Source organism: Lonchura striata, chromosome 1 (genome assembly GCF_050655825.1).
Source record: "Lonchura striata isolate lonStrDom1 chromosome 1, ASM5065582v1, whole genome shotgun sequence".
In the NCBI taxonomy this organism is placed as follows: Eukaryota; Metazoa; Chordata; class Aves; order Passeriformes; family Estrildidae; genus Lonchura; species Lonchura striata.
In genome coordinates, this window is record NC_140703.1 from 80,390,024 (window position 1) to 80,416,353 (window position 26,330).

At 39.0% G+C, this 26,330-nt stretch overlaps 1 protein-coding gene across 4 annotated transcripts in view; it reads left to right on the top strand.

The window, feature by feature from the left end:
- The window catches only part of PCCA (propionyl-CoA carboxylase subunit alpha), a 271,230-nt gene that overhangs the window by 224,617 nt on the left and 20,283 nt on the right, over positions 1-26,330 (top strand). The window contains exons 22-23 of one of the 4 annotated variants that reach the window (XR_014949359.1): positions 25,433-25,620; positions 25,896-26,079. The exons of 2 other annotated variants lie outside the window; for them this stretch is intronic. The gene's annotated coding sequence lies outside the window, so the exon portion shown is untranslated. Of the gene's footprint in view, positions 1-25,432; positions 25,621-25,895; positions 26,080-26,330 lie in introns of those variants that run through there. One more of the 4 variants, XR_014949358.1, reaches the window with a different exon arrangement.

Genomic DNA, 26,330 nt, shown 5'->3' on the forward strand with positions numbered 1-26,330 from the left:
TCTAATCTGAAAAAGACTGAACTCTTGTGGTGGGGACATAGGTATATAGCAGAATTCAGGAGTGGTATTATATTCAGGAGGAGTTTTCAAAAGCTCATCACTGAATGATCCACCCTCAGTGGTTCATCTGCTGAGACCCTGCATTAGCAATGCTGAATTTTAAGTCCAAGACTGATCCATTTGTATTCTTTTCAAGTGTCTGTCAGCACTGCAGAAGCTCCTTCACCTTTGCACCACTTCTTGAAGCATTTTTGAAACCTATGTGGTGCTTGGGGTGTTTCAGTTTTGGTCATGTGGCAGTTGGCACTAATGGGTTCCAAAATAATTTTCAGTATCATGCGATTGCTGGGAGGCTCCTCCAGCTGTAGAGAAAACAAACTGCTATTGAAGCTGTCTGCTTCTGATTTTCTTCTTGCTGGCTTGGTTTGTGGTTCACAAAGTCCACTCGTGTTCTGCTAGAAATATATTTGAACTGGCATCAATAACACGAGAAATGTAACAATTTACCTGAAACACCTCGTCTGGAAAAGGATTATTCTCACTGACAGATGATCTTGTGTTGTTTGTGCAGTTTATGTGCCTATGCTGGGTTGAGCAGTTAGTCTCAAATTACTGACAACTATGTTGAAACTGGACACTGGCTGCCAAAGAATTTGAATGTTCTAGGGCTGGAGAATAAGCACCCCAATAGCTGGTTGTTGAGTGGAGGTAGGGCAGTCTGAGCCAAGTTCACTTCCTTGGGCTTGAAGGAAGAAGGGTGGACTTCTGTTACCATAGATTCCCAGCGGTGTCTTTCTGGGTAGTGAGGGAGGGAGGGACTGTGACAAGATGTATTAAGGCAACTACTTGAGGTTGCAATGGAGATACCAAGTTGTTGGAACTCATTTTCTGTATATAAATTTTGATGAGCAGAGTAAAAAAGCATCTGAGATGGAAGTCAGGCTGAAGACTGTGATTTCCACGAATTTTCATGTATGACAGTGTGAGGTGTCTAGCATGAGTAAGTTAGATGCTTGGTTTTATGCACAGACTGTAAACTGTATGGCATATATTAGTTTTTGGCTTCACTACAGACTGTAATACTCTCCAGGCCATTGTGGCTTCTCAACAGCAGGAGACAGCAGCAGAGAAGTTCCCCTGCAGAAAAACTTTGTACAAATGCAGCTGCTTCCTAGGAAACTCGCTGCCACAGGCATGCTCAGCGTTGGCCTAAAACCCTTTGCAGTTACTGGAGTGAACGTCGCTCTCTGGTGTCCGAACTAGAGCCACCTCTCAGTACCTAAAGGATTTGCCTGTGCCTGACAGCTCAGAGCTAGACCTCCACAGCAGAGTAAGGCAGCACTGTGCAGCCCTCCTGAGCTCAGCCTGGAAGAGCCTGTGTTTTGGTTTTGATCTATTTTTCATTTTGTGTCAGAATTTCCTTATATAATATACAGCTAAAAGTGATTTTCAAGTATTTTGGCTTCATTGTGTTTTTGTTCCCCACCCCCATGCTTTTATGTTTGAAGGCTCCATTAGTGTCCATAACAAAGAGAGAGTAACACAGATGGTAAACATTTTTACCACAGAACACCAGCAGTGAACACCATATCACTGATTTAGGAGTCTCTGTACTGTGCTTGCTCAGCTGTACATAATCACTCTCATTTCCTTCCCTTGGGTTTCTGGCCAGCTTGGGGAGACTTTCCTGACGTGCTCAGTGAAGTCTCCCTGGCACTGCAGGGCTGTTGCTCAGTTCTCATATGTGCCTCTTTGTGGAGCAAGAAACTCCACAGTGGAGCTGGTGTGAGCTTTTCTCTGGCATGTTCTCTGGTTTTCAGAAATGTAATTTCACCAAATGTACAAGGCTAAAATTAAAATTCTTCTGGGTGAGGACAATATCTGCCTTAGCTGCCAGGCAGCCTTAGTGCATTTGAATGCCTCCCTGATAGAAAAGATAATAAACCTTTGGGGACTGTGATTAGCCCTGCTAGGGTTTTGTGGGATAGTTGCCATGGTAGAAGCTAGTGAACATTTGGTACAAAGCAATAACATTCTTAAAGTTTCAATTTTCATTCTGGGAATGCTGATAGAAAGATGAATGCTATGAATAAGAGTAGTTGGTTCTCTGTAGTAGTTCAAATAAAACTGTAAAAAAGTAATTTGGTTTGGTGCAGCATTTTACCAAGTCAACTAGCTGTGAGGTTCTTATGTTCTCTTCCTTTTTACTTTTCTTTGTACAAATAAAATAGCAACCGTAGGCTCTATCAAAAATGCATGTAGCTTTTCTTTTGTACTTAGATGAGAGAAAGTCAAACTAAAATTTCACATTAGCATTCTGCTTGTAAAATAAAACAGTGTCCTTTGGGCCAAAGGAGGGTTTTTTTTTCAAAACAAGCATGCACTACAATCTATGTAGTGGTGGCCCATTTTGGTGACTTGTTTATTGGTGTGCCTTTCATATCCAAATTCTTGGCTACAGACAAAGCATTCAAATACTTTTTTTGTCAGAAAAAGAGGAAAATTGTCTGAAATTGGAGCCAAGTTCACATTCTCTGGAGTAGCATTTCAGCCTTTGGGAGGACTTTCTAGTGCAGAGTGACTGAAAACTCGAGCTAGGTTTGTTTGAACAATCTAAACTTAAAGAAGAGACAGCAAAACAAATACTTTTTAATTCTTATGCTTTTTTATATTTACACTGGCAGTGGTGTCTTCCTCAGATAAAACGTTTTGATATGAAGCAGTTCCTCTAATTTTACTGGGCTGTTTCTTTTTATGGTAACACACACTGTGCAGGAAGGTCATTATATGGAGAAAAAAAGCTGTCAGCATAAAAGAGAAAGTTAACATTGCACATGTCTTTGTTTATGGGGTTCTTGGAATGTGCTGTGACTTGAGCCAAATGATGGCTTAAACTGTTCTTTTTAATATGCTGGGCGGCCCCTCCCTATGTTCTGCCAGTAGCCGGTACTCCACCTTGCAAGTACAAATTGTAAAATTATCTGTAAACTCATCTCAAATGTTTCCTTTGTATGTTGCCAGTACTTGCTTTAGAGACCATTTAAATTTTTTGTAAAGGCTGGAATGTGGTCTTGGTTGCATTTAATTAACCCAACTGTGTGTGATAGGAACATTGACATAAATAATTGAAACATGTATTGGTTGCATATGCAAAATCAGTTGAGGTTTGTGCCAGTCTCTGTTGCCTGATGACCGTACATCACAGGGAGCCTTGCAAACTTCATTGGTGATTTTTGTCTCATTTAGTATTGCATTAACATCTGTGACACAAATGGCCATTTATCACATGGCAGTTTTGTTCGAGTTCCAGAAGAAAGATGAAAGAAAATTCAGCTACTCAAAATTTTTTTACTTCAATCCCCAGCAAGTTTCATGTCTAAGGTTAAATGGGAGCAAAGGGGTAAAAACACTGAATAACTTTCAGGTTACACAAGTAACAATAAATTTTTCAATTTTGTACCTTAATAAAAGAGTAATAAAACCCTGTATTTCCTAAGCCAAAGCTACTGCCTTTGGTTTCGTCTTGAAATGAGGTTTCCTCATAAAATGACTTGAGGCTGATCAGATGTTAACCATCTTAGGGATTCCTGTTGAACCAATCTTGCACAGGAGTGAGGAAGGAGCCCTGATGACTTGGAACATGAGAGATCAAATCAACAATTAAAGGATAATAGTGAATTGGGAAGGAAAGGGAAGATGACTAGCCAGGAAGGATTAGCCTCAGTCAGGAACAAATTTCCTGAAATTACTCAAGCAGGTGCTTAAAGTGAGGTGGGTTATTCTCTTAAGGAGTGATTCTTCAGGAGTGTTAACCAGCTACAAGCAGGTCTGAGAGGACATTGAGGAAAAAATTCAATTGGAGAGGAGAAGGATACTGCTTCATAGGGTCAGAGAGAAAGCATAAAAAAAGATAATAAGATTTCTGCTCTTCCTTGTGAAAGGCAATGTGCATTGTTCTATGAAGGAGGTTAATGTGCTAGCCCACTGACCTTTTCCAGTGAGGAAAAAGGAGTGTTAAAAGAGGTAATATATATTTCAATGTGATTTCTTTGTATAATATCAGTAGATATTAAAAGCAAGACCTACTGAAAGGAAAACAATTGGTATAAACTGTGGCAAGTTTCACAGGGAGAACCAGCATCTTTTATTAGACCAACCAATGAGGTTGTGAGGAAAAAAGGCAGCACCTAAGTTCATAGCCTGTTCCTTGCTGCAGCTTCAGTAGGGAAGGGGGATAAAGATTTATTTCTGAGAAGTTTTCACAGGCTCCATCTGTGGACTTTGATGTTGGGAAGCTGGAACTACTGAAAGGGACAAATCAAACATGGGCATGGGTGAGGACTTTCAGTTTCTGTTCTGACAGTTGGTCTAGCAACTGTCACTCAGTGTGAACATTGTTTCATGAAATGGCCCATCATTAACAGATATTATAACTATATATATATATATTAGATATTACAGCTACCTGTGTTTATTTTTATTAAAATAATCTCAGATCAATTTTGTTGTGCTCAACTGTATGCATGCCTACCTAGTGAATAAAAACAAGGATTTGGTTTTCTCATTTTCAATGTGTTTCATTACTCTGGATTCCTTTACAAGCCAAGCTGGTATTTGTTTGGATGAATTCATCTTGGAGTTGTATGGGAATGGACACCTCAAATGCTAATACCTGATTTTTATACACAGTATAACATCTGCACTAGTTTTTGTGGGGATTAGGATTCTATGGGCACTGGTTTTGTTCAGGAGCAATTACATTAGTGTTCAGTAAATCTCAGTTTGTATATTTTACTGTTTATAAAATATTTGTCAAAGGATTATCCATTAAACACTTCTTCCACTGAAAGCAAGAAAGCAGAGTTTATTGGGATGTCAGAAGTTTCGCCAGACCTCAATCTAAAGAAAAGGAGGGAGACCTGCAAATACCAAACATTTAAAATTCCAGTGTATCTTACTGGACAAGGAAGTTTTATGTTAAAAAAACATGTACTTTGAATGATTTCCAAAATATATTGTTGGATTCAAAGTTGTGAAATGGAATTGCTTTTACATCCTGACAGAGCCACAGGATCTGGAGTGGCTTAAGAATAGTGAAGACTGAAGGCCAGAATTTCAGAGGCAGCTTAGTCCCACTAAAATTAATGCATGTTAGGCACCTAAATGCCTTTGAAATCTGACTCTGAGCCCATGGTTTTTGTTGCTGTTAATACTTTGGACATTTCTTTATGCCAGCCTTTCGGTTCAACTCAAGGATCAGGAGAGGGATTTCCTGTGCCGGTCAGCAACGTGCTGTTTAGCACTGGAGCTAACCCCAAACACAGGGCTGGGCAGTGCTGCTCTGGGACTCACTCTACATCAATATTACTCTAGTACAAGTCAAAGTTTAATTGCTGATGTGACATTCAACTCCATTCTACAAATAAGTTCTGAAGTAAGGAGGATGTCAAAGAACAATTTCCCCTTCCCTCCCCCCAACTTTTCCTTTTTCTCCTGGGTTTCAGTGTTCCTCCCAGGATTTGTTCTGAGAGAGTAATATATATCCCAGCAACATGAACATCACTGTTCAGAGCTCTTTGTGTAGTCAAAGTTTTATGGGTAATAATACTATGCTGTCTTTAAAAGAAGGAGCAGCCTTAGAGAATCAGGCTGGAAAAAGTATAATTTCTTCCCTGTCAAATTATAAACCTGTACTGTGCTTGCTGAAAGCACATAATGAGTAGAAAGTGAGCACTAATCTATTTGGCTCTGTCTGAACCTTCATATTTCTATTTATCTCAGTGGGAGTTTTTAATATTCTACTGATGTTATTTTATGTTTTGCTGACTTTCAGGTTGAGACATTGTCACTTAGAATCATGTTGCCTGAATGCAAAATCAGACTTTGTGAGAATTAATAAAACCATGCTATTATGGACCTTGGAGATAGCAGTAGCTGATATAAATGGTGTCCGAAAGTGATGTAATGAGCTGGTTTTGCCATAAATTCAAGGTTCTTTTTCATACACTTGAAAGGGTTTTGCAAAGGTACATGCTTATTAAGAATCAGATTCTGCTTACATTACTGGGAGAGTATCTCTAATTGAGCTAAGCAACAATGCTAAATGTATGAATGAAACTTCTTTCCAGTTGCCACTTCATTAATTGCAAATTGTTTTTGCCCGGTCCCCAGTTTGCCCTCTGATTTTCCCTGGGTGCCTGCCTCTTCCCTGCCACAGTTCCAGACTGTGGTTGTTGAATGTGAAGTGGCTTTGCGGCTGATTCAGTGAGGACTGCAAAAAAGTTGTAAAGATGAAAAAAACTCGATGTAGAGTTTTGAAACATGAAGACACATAAGATGCTGATTGTGGTGTTGAAGTGTAGAACTTGCAGTGGTGAGGGATAAAATGTATGAACTAAGTAAACTGCAGCTCTTACTGGCAGTTCCATGCATGGCTGGAAAATGCTTTTTAAAGTAGTGGTAAAAATATCTTGTTTATAACAAAACTGGAAACACAAAAAAGGTAAAAATTAATTCAGCATTGTAAATTAAAAATACATTATAATCTGCTATGTAAATACAACATTTAGTTATTTTGTAGTGGAAGATAACAATGATCTTGGAGAAATAAGGGAAAAGTTTTATTAAAAGTACATCTTATTCATAAGTTCCTTATTCACTTTGTGCCTGTGCTGCCAGATGGTGAGTTAAAATTCAGGCTCAGATTTAAACTCCTGGTATAAATGAGGCGTATTATGGGGGAGCTCATGAATGAGATTCAGTTCTACTTGGAGGTGTGAAGACAAACAGTGGAAACACTTTCAGATAGGAAGAGTCATGAGGAAACAACAGCCTACAACCACCTCCTTATCCCTTTGATTCAGTCTTAGTGAATTTTGAAGTGAAGCAATTTCAGGGGAGCTGCAGAGTTTTATTATGGCTGTTTTTGAGATCACTCAAATCTGTAATTTCTCCAAATAACTTACGAGGCTTTTAAAAAGATTTAGGAATGGAACTACTGAAGTTGTCCATCCTGAAGAGTGACCCCAAACTATCAACCTCTCCTGAGAGCTGGTAGAGAGGTTGCTGACACATTTAAGGCCCTTAGGAAAGTGCTACAGTGAATGAGTCATCATGGCCTTATCCTTGAAAGCACCTAAAATACTGACATGCTTTTATGAACTGAGATCTGTATAGACATTTTTACCTTGGTCCATCATTTAGCTGCATTCATTATTGCTTTTTTTGCCTATTCAAAGTCTCTTTGAATGAACTCATGTAAAGGAAAAGAAGACAAGCCCTCCAGTTCATGTACTGCTTTTCTCAGTAGCTTCTGTGTGACTAAAAATTCATACTCAATACAATTATGAATGCCCAAGGAATCTTTCTTCATTTGTAACAGTTTATATTCAGAGCACTTCAGTTCCATAGAAAGTCTGTAAAATCTCCAGCAAATGATGAGTTTACATTCTGGTTTTCTCACCAAAGAGAATCCTTCTCCAAGTTCTCCAGTACTTCAGTGATCTCCACAGGTACAAATTTACAAGTGTGTACCATTCTTCTGTGTTCTTGCTGCTATGTCCTGTGGTAGAGGCAATAACATGGCTGAAGGCAAGTTGACATCTCCCAGTAGTAAGAAAAATGATTAAAGAATGGATTCTTTATTCTTCAAAAGTCAGGACTGGGGCATTGAATAAGTCCACCGAGTTTCAGCCCAGGATGGTGGGAATACAAATTATTTATATGCAGCACAGACAAATTAAGGCTGGTTGAGCACAGATAAATTAAGGCTGATTGGTGGTGGCAGACTTCAAGTGGGAAGCATCTAGACCACTTCTAGAGAAAGAAAACATTTCATTGGAGGCTAAAAAGACCCACTGAAAGTTCTTATATGTGCTTTAAAAATTCCCTATAGGTGTTTTTGGGGGATGAAGCATGGTACTAATAACACCAAGGTTGTGGGTTCAGTTACCACGTGAGGGTTGGACTTAATGATCCCTGTGAGCTTCTTCCAACTCAGAATATTCTGTGATTCTGTGAAATGCAAAAATATGATATGTAACAGAAATATATTGTCAGATGGACAAATGTCTAAGATATGGATGCAGTGCTCCCGCCCCAGATCCCTGATCTCAGCCCCGGCTAGCTCTCATCCTGGGGCGAGGGCGGGCGATGGAGGCACCCTCCGCCGCTCCCAGCTGGGGTTTGGAGAGTGCCTTTGTGGGTTCCGGGCAGCGCTAGCAAGCCTCGCGGTGGTAAATGAAGAGCGGATCCTGCTGGGGGCTAAGTCCGAGTTTATTGTAGCCCAACGGGGCCAAATGTCCTAAAACGATGCCAGCCAACAGGAACAAGCACAAGGTGCTTGCACTGGCTTATAAACTGTAAGGGAGGGGTATCCAACGACCAATGGGGATAGGGATAGGGGGTGGCTCCGGGATGGGGGGATATGGTGGGGTCCAATGGGGGAAGGATATGGGGGGAGCCCCAGGTCCTCGCCCAATCACCCGGTGCCCTGAGTAGAAGCTTCTGGATGGATGGGAAGGGGCACCAAGTGATAGACAAGGCACTAGGGAGGGGTAAAGTGCCTCTTTCAGGGTGATGGATAGATACTGGGAAGGCGGGAAGGGAGGACAAGGCGGGAAAACTGGGGATAAACCAAGTACAAAGTACAAAGGAATAAACCAATACATAATACAGGGATAATAAAACATACAAATAACGCAACTTCACAGATGGAGAAGAAGATTATTCAATATTTTTAGTGCTTGGTCATCACTGATACGTGTGCCAGGTTGTACTTGAAATCACAAGGCAGAACAAATTAAGAAATGTGCCTACTCAAAGAAAAGTGGCTTGTTTTGCATGAAAGAAAGCTGGGTCTGCTCCTTAGGTAAGAAATTAGTCAGGAATCTTGTGTTGTATTTTTGTAATTACATTTTCAAATGTGATAAATTCCTATTGCATGCATGCAAATCAGTGGAAATTGCAAATTCTTCCATCTTTTATGAATCAGGTTATCGATAGTTCTCCACTGTCTCTTAGTTGGAGTAAATAATTTCTCTCAGTAGAGAACTCCTAAAACCTTTTCTAATATGATTTTTTTCTACAGCTTGCCAGTGACATCTTTACTATGCAGGCATGCATCGTGGCCCGGTGGGAGTTTCAGTTCATTTCTGATTATTTCCCAGGCTTTGGCCAGGGAATTTCTCAGGCTCAGGCAGTTCTGAGCAGTTATTTCAGAGCACTCCTCTTCTTCATTGCACATCAGTGCCAGATTTTCAAAGATGCAAATACAGCACAGTGTGTGATAGTTCTGTCTCTGCAGCCCAAATACATGTATTTGAAAAGGCAATTCTCTGTGTCTGGTTTTGAAACTTCCAGTGATACTACAGTGATGCTATAGAGACAAATTAGTTCTTTCAACAACAGAGAGCGAGAGAGATGAATGTTTTAATCAGAAGAACAAAGAAAAAACACATGTATTCATCAGTAACAGGGTTAATGGGGAGAATTTACTTTTTTAATTAAAAAAGTGAAAAATTAAGCCTTACTGTTAGCTTATTTCTGTTTCAGATGATCTGTTTGCATCATTACTTATTAATCAATACTATTTTTCCGTGCACAAGGAACTTATTTATTGTATTTATATAACATTGCCTGATGAACAGAGTGGCTGCTTACAGCGCAGTGATATTGAAGTAGCTTGTGTTATAAATATTTTTAATGATCCTGTTGTTGATGGATGGATTATTCCTCTCGGCAAAGGCGAAGGCTTACCCAAGTAGCTTAAGAGAACAATTTGAGTGTCAGTTTCACAAGTGAAAAAAATCCAAAAAGGAAAAGGAAGCAATTCATTCACAACGGGACATGGTGCAGAGGAGGATAACCTGCCTTCAAAGATTTTTGTTTCGAGTATTATAATGTTTAATAAATAGTTTACTTCAAAGGGCTTTGCTGGAGAAAAAAAAATAAAATAAGCAGCTTTCCTGCTATTCTTGTTCACTGGTCCAGTGTTACTATAAGTAGCTCATATCCTGTCCTCTGTGGTCTCAGGTGGTTAGCTTTTGTTTGAGAAACTGAAGCTTCAACCAAAAGAACTGTGCCTACCAGTTAAATTATTAGGTAGTTGACAATGTCCTGAAAATCAATTGAACTCATTGTGGAACTTGGCAGGGTGACTTTGGTGGGGGGTGGGGGGGAAGGGGTACTAGTATTATTTTAGGTGATGAGCAAAGGCAACAGGTCAGATCATGTAAAAATAGAAGTTGCTAAGAAAGGCATCCAAAGTAGGTTCATCACTTTCATCTGCCCCCACTACACACTTTTTTTGGATTTTTAAACTTTGGTAGAGTACAAGATATATTGGGAGGTCATTTGATCTGTTTTCAGTGTCATGATTAGCTATAACAAAACCCATTCTTATTTGAAGAATTTTTTTTTCATCTTTGGCGTCCATTTCAGTATTTCTGTATTGTTTTTATTTCTGCTAAATGTTGTACTTTGTGTTTTTGTTCCATCAAGTAAAGAAATGACTCAAGGTTTAAAGGAAAAAGCTTAAATGTTTCCCAAATAAAAATAAATATATTTAATAATAATAATCTTAGATTTTCTAGTTTTGGGCATATGAACTAAGCTGCTGTTTTCTTCCATTGTTTTTAATTCTGAGTTGTTTTAAATCATTTCAGGGAGTACTAGTATGTTGCTATCATTGTTCTAAAGACTCATGGATAGGAGGCACTTGCCTGGGGACATTTCAGAGACATTATCTCTGGCCCAGATTTCAATGTCTTCCCTATGAAATATCCTGTATTTCCAGCCATGACAACTCCAAGCCAATTAAACAAGAAATACTCTCCTCATGTGATTTTTGAGGAAGAAGTTTTTATCACTAAGGATTGATGGGGTAAGGAGGAGAACTCTGAGTACAAGGACAAACAAATTCTCCAGGAACAAGATACCATAATCACCTGTAAGGAGAGATTCAGACAGGCAAAACACAGCCTTTCTCCAAGACCAAGTATGTAAGGTATAACACTGAGCTTTCTCAAAGCCTGTTTTATTCAATAATGTATGATCTAGAGTAACATCCTTATTTACTCTGTCTGGAGGAAAATTGGTTTTATTATTTGATAAAGATGCACTGAAAATAGAAGTGATTTTGAGGATATTTTAGAATTTCACTCTTGATTCTTTTGGATCTTTATTATTGTCTGTCATCAGCTGATGACTGTGAAATAATTATTCCTCAGAACATGTTGAGTAAATGTAATTGCTTCAAATCAGCCCTTGTTCAACTTACAGCTAATGAATAACATTACAGACTAATCAGTGCTATAATGGTAATTAGTAAAGTGGGTAAAATAACTGGAAATTCAAATGATTAAACTTGCCTGTTTGGTAATCCATGTTGATCAGTGAGTAAATGATGAATCAGAAATCCTATAGGGTTCACTTGTATATTTATGACACTTGGACAAATCCTCTGCACTTCAGTCAGTAGTTTGAAGGGAGAGGATGGGCACTGTGGTGGTGTGCAGGGCTGCCAGAAAGTTCGAGGATTGTGCCTTGTATCACCAGGGACCCTTTCAGCCCTGTTCTCCTTCACCACCTGTGCGCGTGCTCACATTCTGCCAAGTTCCTGTCCCACTCCTGCAGGCTCTTCCTCACTCAAAAGCTATGTTGGAGTTTTTGGTGTGTGCTGTGTGGATGAACCCTTATCTGCTGCCTCCACAGCCCTGGGTCCTTTCCACATCTTCAGGTCCAGTAATGGTTTCATCTAGATAAACTGCCTGTAGAATTAAGAAACTATTTTTCTTTTGTCTTAAGCGAACTCAACTGCCATGGAGAGAAGACACGAAACTCCTTCCTAACCACCCACTAGCAAATTTATAACTTGCCTCATTTTAATTTTCTTAGAGAAGGGCCTTTTGTGAATGTTTTTCCCATTATTCCACTATGAAAAAAACTGTATACCTGTCTTTTCAAGTAGAGTGTGGTTCTGGTTTTCTGTCCTGTGATCTTTTGCTACTGTTTCCTGCCTAAGGGGCAGCATTTTTCAGAACTGAAAAAAATAACAGTCTGAGGTTTTCTAGAGCAACATGCAGAAGCCAGATGGGGCACCTTAAAGCATCCCAAATGGCAGTGGCACTTGAACTTCACCCCTAAAGCCAAGATGTTGCAGAAAGTTTCTCTTCAAGTCTGGAATTTACTGGGAGCATTACCAGAAGAATTTCTTTTTACTGTGTGATGCACTATCTAATACTTTAACTGAATAACAAAACTTCCTTTAGAATGCCTTTCAAATGTATGAGAACAAGAGAAAGCCTTGTTTTGTTCCATGTTTCATGTTGTTGATCATAATAAACTCCCTTCCACTTAACCCCTCCTGCTCAATACATTCTTTCCTGTGCAAGAGGAAGACTCACAGCTGTAAGAGAAAAGGTTTTTTAGCCTTGAAACAGAAACAAATTCTAACATGTATATCTACGTATGTAAATGTGTAACTAATTTGTACATACACCCTGTGTATGTACTGTCTATGCTTATGTGATAAATAATGTTGTTTATACAGATTGAATTTAGGTAAAAAGGAAACAGTTTAATGTAGATATGAATGAATCAGATGATGTTTGTACTTTGTGTGTTCAGGTAATATGATTCTGCATGTGATAAAGAAGCTTAATTAGTTTCCCTCCACACCTGCCCCCCCCCCCCCAATCTGTAACTTTGTTGATGTGAATGTTAAATGAATTAGTGAAATTATAAAGCCATTTAATAACTGGTATTTCAAATTTAAAAGTCAAACATTGGGAAGATGAGGCTGGGAGGAATGGAAACAAAAAGAAAAGCCAGCAAACATAAAATATTCTTTGGTGGTGGTGTTTGACTCCTACACTAAATTGCCTTACTGCCCCATTGTCAAACCTTCAGTTTTGTGGACTCCAGCAGTTGCAGTGGCTCTCAGTGTTTTATATATACTGTATTGAGTATTGTTCATCATCATGGACACCTGTAAGTGAATTATGGACATTTCTCTTCTGCTTGTGATGTAATATTACACAGGAAATAATGTAAAGCATAGATTGTTAATTGCAGTACTGTTTTATATTTATTCTGTCAAGCTAGAGATAGCATTTGTTCTGGTTTTGTAAGAATTGTGGGAGATTATAGTTGTCATAAAGATGTTTCTGTGAAACACAGGTAAAATGGAGGAAGTATGGATTACACATACTAGCTTGCTGTCTTTTTTGCAAACAAATAGCAAAATGGTTATGGATGTAATATATTTTCTTTTTAAGGAGAAAAAAAGCTACTCTAGTTTTTTAGGAATTCACAGTTTTTTTCAAGGAAGGCAACTTAAGTCTTAGAAAGTATGTATAAAAAAAGCTGTGAAGTTGTAGTTAATTTCTGAAAGATGTGAGCAGTAAAGATTGTTTATATTTTAAATCACTATTCTTTCTCTCCCTCTTTCTGCCTAGATATATATAAATATTTCAGTGTTATTCTAGAGCATTCTGTTTTGTTTTCCTGGCTCTTATGCAAAGTATATCTGAATATTAAAATTAGTAGTAAAGCATGTGCTCAAGTGTACTATGGAAGTAAACTTTTCTTCAGTGTACTTCGTAGAATTTTCCATAAGTAAAAGCAGGATTGCTCAATATGTATAAAGGTTGAGGAAGTGGCTAGAAAAAAGTGATGCCTTGGTAGCTGGGAAAATGACTGCTTCATCATGACTTCAGAGTGGTGCAAGTGAGGTTGAGTTAGTCTAGGAAAAATGGGGACTGCCTTAAAAAGATTAAAAGCTGAAGGATTGTGGGAGTCAGAGATATGATCCATAAAGGAGAAAGAGCAACCAGAAGACCAGCTCCAACTGAAAGGGGAGCTCATGCCACCCTTATCTCTAATGTCTTCTAAAATCTTCTTACATTTTGCTTTAAGTATCCATAAACAAAATGACTTTGCCAAAGTCTCCATTTTTACTTGATTTTGAAGTTAACAGTTGTTTTGTCATTTTCATTGACATTAGCATTGTTTTCAATGTATATAATACAACTTAAAAGGAATCTTAGCTTATATTAACTGATATTGCATTCAAACATTCTTTTCTAATTGAAAAATACTGTCTTTGCATGTCCTTCCTACAACTAAACATTTCTTTCTCACTCTGTTTTGAACAAAATAAATTGAAATTTTTGCAGTATGCCCTTCAAAATACAGAGTTGTCTTTCACATTATACTCATATGATGCTCAAGAGTTCAAACATAAATATTTTTCAAGAAATGCTGAGAATCTTTAACATTTCTTTCTTGAGGTTTCATTTTTTTCTGTTGTCTACCTCATAACCTTGTCAGATGTTCAGTGTGCAGTGGTGTTGCCTGGTAAGTTTTCAGATTGTTACTGTACTGGTGCTGCCTATTAAATCCAGATTCTCCTTACATGAAACCTAAAAGAAGAAGTAAAAAGACAAGACTCAGCTTTCACTTCAGTTACAGTTCAGTCACACACCAGAAAACTCACATTTCTGGGTATTGATTGTGTTCATTTACCACAGCAAAGTGCATTCATTGATAACTACCTGCTGGTATTGAATCAATTGTATGTGAAACACGGGGCATTATTGTCAGGTAGGGTAAATAATATTGATTCTATTTTAAAATGAATACAGCATAGGAGAAATTAATTTGATTCTATGGAGTCATTAAGTTATGTTCTATCAAATATATAAACAGTGAAGATCATGTAATATGATCTCATGAGGCAAGTTACAGTTACAAGTTTTAGCAAGATTTCTCCTCCATAACTGCAGCAGAGAGATTTTATTTTTGTTTTGTATTAAAGGGGAAGAGAAATCCAATGCCTGTAATCGATCCTAAGGTAGGATCCCAACTGGTGCCACGTCCTCTGACACTCCTTAAGTAGAGCTACAGTCTTAAGTGACTGCAGTAAACCAGGCCCTCGGTCATGCTGTAGGTCAGCAGGCTTTGAAGCTTCAAATACCACTGTGACTATGGACTCTGCAGTCAAAAGTCCTTATCTTCCAAAATGAGCTAATAATCAGAAAGAGGAGAAGGGAGTTGTGTTGATTGATCATCTTTGAAACCATTGGCTCCATAAAAGAATAGTAAGGAAGGCCAAGTGCAATAAGCTCAGCTACCACAAACATGAGTCAGCCATGGGGATGGCTTTGGATTGCTCTTGCATCTCTTCCCTTATAATGGCAATGAGCTGTCTTACAGAAAACGTGTTAAACAGCAGCAGCTAAAGCACTGAAACTGTCAAACACAGAACCCTTTTTTTGGATTACAGGTGACCATACAACTGAGACTTAGTCACTGATCATGTACCTCAAACACTGTCTTCATAATCTGCACTCTGATCTTGAAGTTTTCATATATGAGCAAATAAGTTACTGATTATCACATACCATATGAAGGGAACAGGAGACACTGAGAATTCTGCTTTGTCTCATTTCAGATATTTAGTAACAAATAACTTAAAACCAAGCCATAGCCGGTTGAACAGGTATCTAGAATTCCATGTTTGGAAACAGTAGTAAGTCAAAAGACCTGGAAGAATAAAAAAAGGTGTCTGTATATGAAAAAGGGGCAGAGGATATGAGCCATGTGACTGTAATTGGTGGATACAATTTCATAATGAGTGAAATTTGTCTGTAAAAAGCAATCCATAGAGTAATGAAGGTAGATAATAGTTACTAATCAGTGTTACAGAAATCACCAAAAACATCTGTGTGATACACTTCTTTGACAACAGTGTCTCAGATATATACAGATGTCTTTAAGTATCAGGCTTAAAGGTTCAGAGCAGTTCCAGTGCCTATTTTGCCACCTATAGCAAGATTCAAGTACAATTTACATGTCTGAGTCCAAGAAAGTGATCCAGGAGGTTTAGGATACAGTAACCTTCTGAGTGTCCTCAGGACACCCAAAATAGGTTTCACAGCTGTCTAACTAAAGGTACCTGTGTCTTCTCAGCAGCCCTGCTCTGTAGAACTGGATGTCAAATGACTTGACTTATCCTCCCTGTGCTGCTGAAACAAAGTACTTGAGTGCAGCTCAATTCTCCTGAGAGAATAGTCTTTGGAAAACATCTGGCATGGGTGGGCAGAATTGAGTTCAACCCAAAGCCCAGCAGCTGTGGCCACACTGATGAAAATTCATAGCAGTGAAAGTTAGAGGTAGTCGAGTTTTGCAGCTCTCCTTGCTGCTGAGAGTGCTCGCCTACAAGACGGGGTGGGAGTTCTGTGCTAAGTTCCACATGACAGAATTAAAATTTACTCCATGCCTGCAATATGTTGTAACTTCCAAGTCTTAGAGATGTAGAGGGAGAAACCCTGTGCTTGAGACATTCTATGGGGAAAGCAAATTTTGATCCCCATTTTCAGAACCATTTCCCCATGTCAGACCAGGTAGCTGGGCAGAATGCAGTTTTCTCCTCTTCCCAGCCGAGTTCCTTAGCCTTTAAGCCACATAACTAGTTTTGTTCTTCCCTTGTCCTGTTTTTCCACTCGTGAATGCATAACTGCCTGCCTTACACAGCAGCAGAGGTCTTCTTTGAGCACCTTATAGTCAAATTTGTAAATATTTTAATTATTGAGTCCCTTTTGAAGTATAGGGTGCTGAGCTGCTTGACTGCCCTTTCACCACTCTGCTTGGTGTGTTGCAGTTTTCATCTACTGATGAAAGCACCCCTTTATTAGCCAGACCAGTATTGCATTGTCAGCCAAATTTCAGCCACGTTGGATATAGTTAAAATTTAAAGAAAAGAAATTTTTTTGCAATGTGTGTCACTTAAAAAATTTATTAGTGAATAATGTTAGAAGAGTGATCTGTTAAACTTTGATCTTATCCCACTGTGAAATGTCCTCAGTTCTATTTCTTTGCAGATTTGACAGACAGACTAGGAAGCTTTAAAACTTCCAGGTAACCTGCATGTTTCTTCCTAACATTATACTGAGTAGTGAGAGTATTGTGATGGATAAAACCATTGCTAATTATTTCTAGTCCTAAAACCCTTTCCTTCTCTTCATCCTCACATTACTCTACACAGCAATACTCAGGAATTTGCCTTTTTCAGCAGCATTCTTTGTTGTTCTGAGTTCCTTTTCCTGTTCCCAGACTAGGTTTGTATAATTTTTGATACGCAGACTCACTTACGTTGCTATATATGCCAAGTGTGATGGACTGGTATGTTGAAAATAGATATCTAACTATGGATGTGTTACCCTACCTATATTATTGCCACTAAAATTCTTTCCAGTTGACTGTTTTTTACCTTGTGGTTAGTGGATCAATCCTAGTCTTCTCCCAGAGCACAGACATTCACTGATTAACAACAGACTTAAGAAGGAGTTCAAATGTCTTGTGAAGAGTACTTTTGGTTTTTTTTCAGCAAAAATGGCAGTTAAAAAAAAAAACACAACAAAGTTTTCTAGTGATTCAAATAAGTGCACTGCAAGTTGCACTTTACCTTTGAAACCAGCAGAGATATTAGTCTGGTGACCCTGGAAAACAGCTTTTGGATCTAAACCAGTGGTAGCTCCAAGTGTAATACTCCCGATCTATTGTAGGTTGTCTGAGCAATCATTCTGTTGGATTACACTCAGAAAAATGCTGGTATGAGGAATAAACATAGTTTAGATACATAATAAGATAGGACAGAATGTGTAAAGTCTGGGCACCCTGGTCTGGTGGGAGGAATCTCTGCCCTGGCAGGGGGCCGGAACTAGATGATCTTTAAGGTCCATTTTAAACCAAACTGTTCTGTGATTCTGTGAAAATGAATCTCTAAAAGAAATCCTATAATGACAATTGCAAATATATTTCCCATGGCCCTAAAAAAAAAAAAAGAAGATTATTCAGTGAAGTGGAGAACTGATAAAATACTTATTCAACATCCGTTATCTTTGAGTTTGATTTGCATTTAAAGAAATATTCCTAGCTTTCTGCACTGTTTTCATTAGGAGGATAGTTGGAGAGTTTCACATGATACTTTAATTGTTGTGTAAAGAATTGTGTCAGTAACAGAGATGAAATATGGAGATTAGTACACTCTGTGAATGCTTCACAAAGATTCAGTTTAATTAGAAAATTAAACACTAAATCACTTTAACAAAGAATTTCATAATATTGCTATGAGGACTGAGATTAAATCAATTATGAAGCAATGGCCAAATCTCACACAATAATAACTTCAGTAGGAGTGGCTATGAATTATTAACTGAGATGCTCTAGTCTTATGGTAGTTTAGTGATTGCCTTTTACTGCCCTGTCAAGCATATTTCCCAGGATCACAGAATCCTTATGGCTGGATAAGACCTCTGGAGATTGTTTGATCCAACCCCCTTGCAAGTCGGGGTCACACGTAGCAGGAGACACAGGAATGTGTCCAGTGGGGGTTTGCAATGTCTCCAGAGAGGGAGACCCCCATACCCCTCTGGGCAGCCTGTCCCAGTGCTCTGCCACTCTCAGGGGAAAGTTCTTCATGTCATGGTACTGCATACAGCATCATTCATCACTTCACCTCCAGTCCCAGGTCCACTGGATAATATTGCTGCTCACTGATAAATGAGTCCCAGGACTCCTTACAGGTGTGTTATGGGTTTGGGCTAGGACAGCTCAGTCATAAGTTGTTTAATTGTAGAATCATATAATAGTTTGGGTTGGAAGGAACCTTAAACATCATCTCATTCTAACCCACCTGCTGTGGGCAGGGACACTTTCCACTAGACCATGTTTCTCCATGTCCTATCTAACCTGGCCTTGAACCCTGCCAGGGATGGGCATCTGCAGCCTTTCTGAGCAGCCTGTTCCAGTGTCCCACCAACCTCACAGTAAAGAATTTCTTCCTAATAACTTATTTAAATTTACTCTCAGTTTAAAGCCATCAATCACCCTTTCTCATGTCACTAGAGACACTTGTAAAAAGTCCCTTTTCAACTCTCTTGTAGACCCATTTATGTAGTGGAAGGCTGCTAGAAGGTAGAAGTGGCCCCTAGAGCAGAACTGGATCCTATTCTCCTGACTTCTGTAGCACATTTGGACTTGAAGAAGTGTCTGTATTATGTGGTACTGAGGAGGTAAAGCAGCAAAGCTCCAAATCTGAATTTTGAACCAGGAAGGAAGATAGAATACAAGTACCTCTACTTCTAAGTGACACATGATCAGGGATTTGTATTGCCAGATTGGATTTAGGTGCTTCAATTTTGCTCAAGTGTCCTACTTTAGTTATGTAAGTCCTTTTGAACCTAGCCCTTAGGTAATAGCAAATGTTGTCATGGAAGGTTTGAATTACAAAAGCACTAGTCTGTGACATAAAAGAGTATTTTAAGTCCTACATTAATAGTTCTGCCAGTAATCATGGTTGCAATAGCATGTATTTCTAAATTACAAAAGTTAGAGAATGTGCATGTATTACTAGCATATATATCCTTCCTAATGCCACATAGCAATAATTGGAAATTTAATGGTAGGAAACAGGTATCACACCAGTGCTGTGCTATGGCTGAGACTTTCATGATGATTTAGTATCCAGTATAATTTAAAAACCATAACTAACCCCCATTTTATTACCTATAATAAAATGTATAGATTTTGTGTGGATTTTCATAGTCTTACTGTCACTCTTTTATTGCATCTGAAATAAAAATGTAATTTTTTTAAACTGTGGAATGAAAAAGTATAGCACAATTAAGTGGTTTTTCATAGCCCCCTCCTGAAGAAGACAGTTAAGAATGAGGGATTAATTTTTCAAACAATTTTTTTTCCAGGCAGATGTGTCCTTATTTATGTGCAGTGTAGTAATTCACTTGGTTCTTACTGAATTCAAAGTTCTTACTAAAGTATCTTGGGTGATACCATGAACTGAGTGAAATTGGTGGGACTACTGACAAAAACAACTCCAGAACAAGATCACATTCAGGATTTAAAGCCTCTCTCTCTCTCTGGCCAGTAATGGTACTAAACCCCTAAATCAGTAGTCAGGCTGTGTAATTGCCATGGTGTGAGAAGAGAGAGTCTGTCAGGAAGACATATGGAAGAGATTATCACACCATTTATGTAAAACTGCACCATCTTGGATAACTTCAGTTCTCACACATGGACTCCTTTTTCACAGCTTCATGACCGTCTAGACTCCTGTTTGGAATTTTGAGTTTGCAACAGCCTTACAAACGTATCTGGACTTGCCCAGGTTCAAGGGGCTTCATATTTAAACTTTCCTAAATCCATATTTCAATCCAGAGAGGATTAAAATATACTGAATCAAATGTCTGTAAAACAGCCTTGACCTCCTGCACACATTTTTCTCCAGTTGTAGATGTCATTGTGCTACCTGCTGTACAAAACAAAACAGAAAGATGCTGTGGCTTACCAAGTAGTATTTGGAAGTGTTCCAAGGCAAATTAACAGACCAAGCTCTAACCAGTGCTTGCCCAACCATTAGAAAACTTAGTAAGCTGTGAAAGAATTCAGTTTGCTCTGCAGTTTTCTCCCTATGAAATGTACAGACTAAAACAATTTTTGCAGTCAGTGGGAATTAAGGTCTATCTAAATGTTCTCTGTGGTTGTAAGTATCCTCACAGTGAATGAAAGACCTCTCTGCTCTGCTTTTTCCTCCATTTAATTGTGTGCCAAAAGTATCACTGAGCTTGAAGGGAAGAGGAGTCAAACATTTATTATAACCTGGCCACCCAGAGGAGGAAAAATATTGGTGTCTACAAATGAAGCAGCATTTGCTTGACCTTTCTGTAAATTAATTTTACTCAATAGGTTGTTTTTTTTTTCCTAGTGAGTATATGTTATATCCCAAATCAGATAGTACTTGTCAAAAACTACTTCCATACTAAACTTACTGAATAGCTTACAAATCTCTAGTTAACCAAAAGGAATCAGGGTGAAAAGTAGTAGTGATCCTACAGGTTTTGATTTGCTATGTAATTGGTACTTCAGTTTTACACATCGTTGGCTTTTCCCTTTTTATAAGTAATTACTTTGGTTTCTAGTCAAACCAGACTCTACAGGTTCTTTTGTGAGCCTTGAGCCATTTATTATCAATGGACTTGCTTTTTATTGTTGTGAAATCCCTTACTCCAACAAGTTACTGTGTCAAGACATACAACTGAGTTCGTAGTCACCTGTGGCCAGTGCAACTCATGGCAGCCTTTATTAGTTGGGGACGTCTGTGTAACTCCTCAGACAGGGAACTCCAGGACAGCTGAACCAAACTTCTCTCTGAAGTGTTTCAAGATGTAGTCATAGGTCATGATCTTACCTCTACAGCTGCTTTCCATGGGTAAGAACAGGAGCTGGGCAAGTGGCTCCTTATGAGGCAGCATGTTTTCATTCTCAGAATACTGAGCCTTTCTAGCCATGCTGGTGTGGTGCAGAAATCTCACAGCAAGCAAATATTACAGTTCCATACAGGTAACTATCGGCACGCTTCATCTTGCCTGCTACCACTGGTCTGCCCCTCACCTTTTCCTGCACGCATCCTGTCACAGTGGCCACTTCAGTGGTTTGCCTGGGTTTTTGTTTGTTTGCTTTGGGGGGATTTATGCTTTGTTTGTTGGGTTTTTTTAGGGGATGTATTTTAAAAAAAAAAAAGAAACCAAAATCCCATCCCATTTGGAAGCCATCTGGGTGTTCTCTGCTACATAATGTAGAATCAATTGTATGGTTCTTGTCAGTGGTTGCATTTTAATTGTTATATAAAATAAACAGGCCGAATGTTCTTTTGCCCATTTTAAATACTTATAGAAATAAAATTTACTTTAAAATTAATACCTGCTAAAACCCTCAGTATTATGTAATAGGGTTAGTAATGTTTAACCACACTGTCTGTACATAACTATAAGACATATTTTTTCCTACTCTGGATCATATTCCATGTTTAGAGGGTATGATTTTGTAAACACTTAAGCATGTGATCTGCCTTATATTAAAAAGAAGTCGTGATGGCTGCTGTTGGCCTGGTTACTTATAAAAAATTAGGCAAAAGCCTGCAGGACTGAGGCACATTTCAGAAAACAAATAGTTGCTTTTTCTTGTGCTGGTATTTTCATGCTCTTTTTCAACAGATTGTATCAGAGAAATGGAAATTATTACAGTAGGAACTTCTGGTGTTTTGAGGCAAAAAGCAAGTCACTAATAATATAACCAAGTAATTTTCAAAAAGTTGCAAGTGCTTTGGCAGAAACTTGTTTCTAACCAACCTGCAGATGAGTTGAGGCACTGTTCTGTTTTTTACCCATGTTCCACATGTGGTACTCAGGGCAGTTCTCCCTGGCTTTGTCATTAAATAGCAGATTTAAAGTAGATGTTTGAAGTATAAGTTGACGGTATTTGAAGCATAAGGGTGATGAAAGTGATGCATTATGTCACTGTAGTATATTGACATTATCAATTATGTGTTATTAAACAGCTTAGCTGACTGAATGATTTACTTTGTGTTTAACTGCCTCTTTCAATTAAAAGTAGCAAATGCTGTAGAACTGGGGCACAGTCATAGAAACCATATATTTTCTCCTGTTAACACCAGCACTGCTGACATGCAAGTGATGGGAGTGTTGGCATTTTGCTGCAGGCTCTAATGGGCTAGTTTAAATGGCCTAAAAAAAAGTGATTAATGATTAGGAACAGAACTGTTACACAGCTTCACAGCTCTTTTCCTCAATGCATTTCCATTTGCGTCAACCAGCTGCACACTTGGGAGGTGTTATTTCAAAGTAGTCAACACAGGGGCATTTTTCTACTGCCATTTGTTTCTATTTCTTAGGTCCCTTTGGTTGTCCAGATGTAGCTAGTGTTTCCTTAAAGTTGTAAGCTTTAGTGATAAAGGAGGATATCCTCAGACTAGTATGTCTGGTGACCAGTATCTAAAACTGTGGAACTCTTTTGTCATTTCAAAATATCTTTACTATCACTCTGCTTAGTCCTGTTTGGTTTATTGTGCTGGAAATAATTGAAAGGTTCCTCTTGGAGTAACTGAATCACTTCATCAACCAGTACATGATTCCCCTCTGCTATTCACTTGATTTTTGCAAGCAGTAATTTGTACATTAATCCTGCTTGTTTGTAATGGGTAACTGTCCACCCCTAAGCCCTCCCTTTATATACATGGATACACATCTACATGTATATCTGTTATGTATTTCTTTGGGAGCTGAGATCAATAGACACTGCTGCAACACTCCTACCCCAAGTAATAGTTAGGTGCCATGAGTAGAAAAAGCAAGTAGTTCCAAAAGAAAATTAAAAACAAGGTTGGAAAATCTAGCATCTCTCTCATTTTAATGAACCTTAGGAGAGTGAGGTGTCTAGCAGACATAATGCATTCTCTTTGCTCTCTCAAGCTAAGGCAATATCAAACACTGGTGTAGAGGGGATTGAACACTCAATGGGAAGATATCTTGTACTTTTTGGAAGTTTATTTCACTGTACTGAGATCTTAGAGCTTGTGGCTGAAAGTCAGCACTTGCTCTTAGGTGTCATGTTGCATGAGAAGTTCATTTTCTTAGAACAGGACATTTGTGTAGTATTTTAGTTGCTAGCATTTTTTTTAGTGATCAAAGTATGAAGCTAAGTCTTAGCTGTGTACAAGTTCAACCTAGTTTTCTAAACAATAAACTTTAAAAAAAAGTTCATACAATAATTTGGAAGGCAGAGGGGAAAGGGGGGGTGTAGATGTACAGTGCAGTGGTGTTGACTGCAGCACGCATATAGAGCCACTCTTTTACACACTGTGATGCCAGACTATGACTATGATTTGCAGTGTCTGTGGGGGCATAAGTGTGGCTCGGGGGTGAACACATCACCAAGCTGGCTTGTCCTTGAATGTGGTGTTCAAGGTGGTATTGTAGCTCATCTTCCTTTTTTAATGCTATTTTTAGGAAACTAAGGCTGAGGCAGGCATGCTGAAGTCTCCATGTGTGTGTTTGTTCTCTGGCTTTGCTGTACCTTTGACTCAGCTGATGGACTTCAGCCAAGCATATCAGAGAAGGAAGAATCATTATGGTCCAACCTGTTTCTTGAACAAAATGTGTCCAGGTGGAGGAGGAAGCTGTAACTCTGTGTTACAGAGGGACACAGAGGGGAGTGTGGTCCAAGGCTTTGGCTAAACTCGAGTTTTTTAAGATGAGAGAATGCAGACTGGGGAGTGCAGCTGGGAATACACATTTTACATGGCAAACAACTACAAACCCCATCTGAGAAAAAGCAGGCCTTGATAGTCTTAGTGCTGACACAGCTACTTGTTACTTCTGAGAGATTCTCCTCTTGTTTGTGCAATATACAGACAAGGATTTATACTAGTTTTCTTGTTTGCATATGCATGGGCCAGAAAATGAATATTTTTTACTATAGGTGTGAAAATCTTCTTCCCTTCTTTTTATCCTAATTAGGACATTTAGCTTATCAGTAGCCACACAAATGTCTTGGTTGTTTTTTATATTTTTTTAATATTTATTTTATTATATTTTATTTTTTCACAGACATTTTCTGTTTGCACAGCCTGCATTTCTAGTGTTTGGTTGGGCCAGGCGAACATCTGCTTTGCATAGTTTGCAAGTGTTACTTATTAACTCAGGCTCCCCAAATTCAGGCAGTGTTGTGCCTGTTCCCAGGCCAGGCTCAGCCTGCTACTTGTCTTTTGGAAGCACGCGTTGAAGTTCATTACACACATTTATTCTTCAGTTTTCTGCTTGGCTTGGATTCACTTCTAAGATTCTCTTCCGAGATGATGATGTAAACTATACAATTAAAAAAATATATATTTTTTCCTTAGGCACCCGTGCAGCACTTTTCCCCCTGTAGTTCATAGCAGTACTGCTTGTGGGCAGGTTTCAAAGGAATCTCATCTCCATATGGTTTTACCCGATAATCCTTTATCCACCATCTTCAGCTCTCATTCCGTTGCTTTCTTGCCTGTGGCTACGTTTCTATCTCTGCATCAATTAGCACAGTGATTTATACAACAAGCAAGCAGTTTAGAGGTAATGGTACACAATTAACATCTCATTCCACCATAAAGGGTATGCTAAATACCCCAGTCACTGCTTTCTCTGCCTGGAATTGAAATAAGTGTTTGTCCTAATTCATATGCTATCTGATGTGAAGTGGGCCTGCTTTGTACGGCACTACACCATTAATCTAATTATAGATAGCTGCAAATGAAGTGCTGTCTGAGCACAGAGACTGAAGAAAATAGCGCTTTTGTCATTTAGCATGACTCTGTGAAGCAAGATCGCACTTTACACGGCAGCATGGCAAAATGGGAATCTGAATAATATTGCTGCCTGTTGCATCTTTTCTAATTACAACAGCATTGTAAACACAACCGGGCGCTGATATAAATAGAGCTGTAGATACGCTGTCATGTGGGTTGTAGGAGAAAATCCTTAGTGTGCTGTTGTATTAAATGATGCATCCTGATTGACAGCTACCTTGAGACTGCGCTGATGGAGTTGTCAAAGCCTTGTGCGGCCGCGCTGCTCCGGCGGCGGCAGCTGCGGCTCCGCGCCGCCCGACCGGAGCGCATCGCCGCCGTCCGCCCGTCCGCCCGTCCGCCCGCCCTCGGCCTCCGTCTGAAGCGGAGGGAAGCTGCTTTTTGCATGGCTTTAACCCTCGGTAGGTTTCTCTAGAGTGTTAATTATGTATCACACAAGGAATGGAAAGTGGGAAGTGCGGCTGAATTACAAGTCTAATTAAGTTTCTGCTGCTGGAGTGTGTACTACGTGGTGGCGAGGTTCCTCTCGGTTTTCTTTCCCTTTTGCTGCTAGAGGCTCGTGATTTTTGTGACTGCTTTGGTATTTTTATTATTGTTATTTTTTTCATTATCTGTCTCTGTTGCAGTTTGAGTATTTACTCCTCCATCTGACTAAAAGTGCTGTTATTTTGTGCAGGTGCAGGTGCCAATCCTCACCACCACCCTGTGGAAGCAAATTAGCTCTAGAACTCAGACATCGGGGAAAAAAGTGATTTGCAAAATGTCCTTTATCCCCTTGTTCAGTAAGGAGTCCTTGACTCTGAAAGAAGGTGGTGTCTGACATCTTTGAGTAAAATGGAATAAATACATCATTTTCCTGCTTAGATGCTGTGGTGGAAATTTAAGCAAGGGTATGGTTTTGACGTGTATAATGGTTAATAAAAGAGGCAGTGTGCTCACTGTGTTTGGAACTGGAACATTGCTCGGTATTGCTTCCACTGAATACAGAATAATGTACTTGAGCGAACTGATGACGTCAAACCACAGGTGACAACAGTGAAGTGACTTGAGGCAGGACGTGGATTAGGAATGCTGAAGGGAAATTATGTGACCACAGTTAATACATTTCACT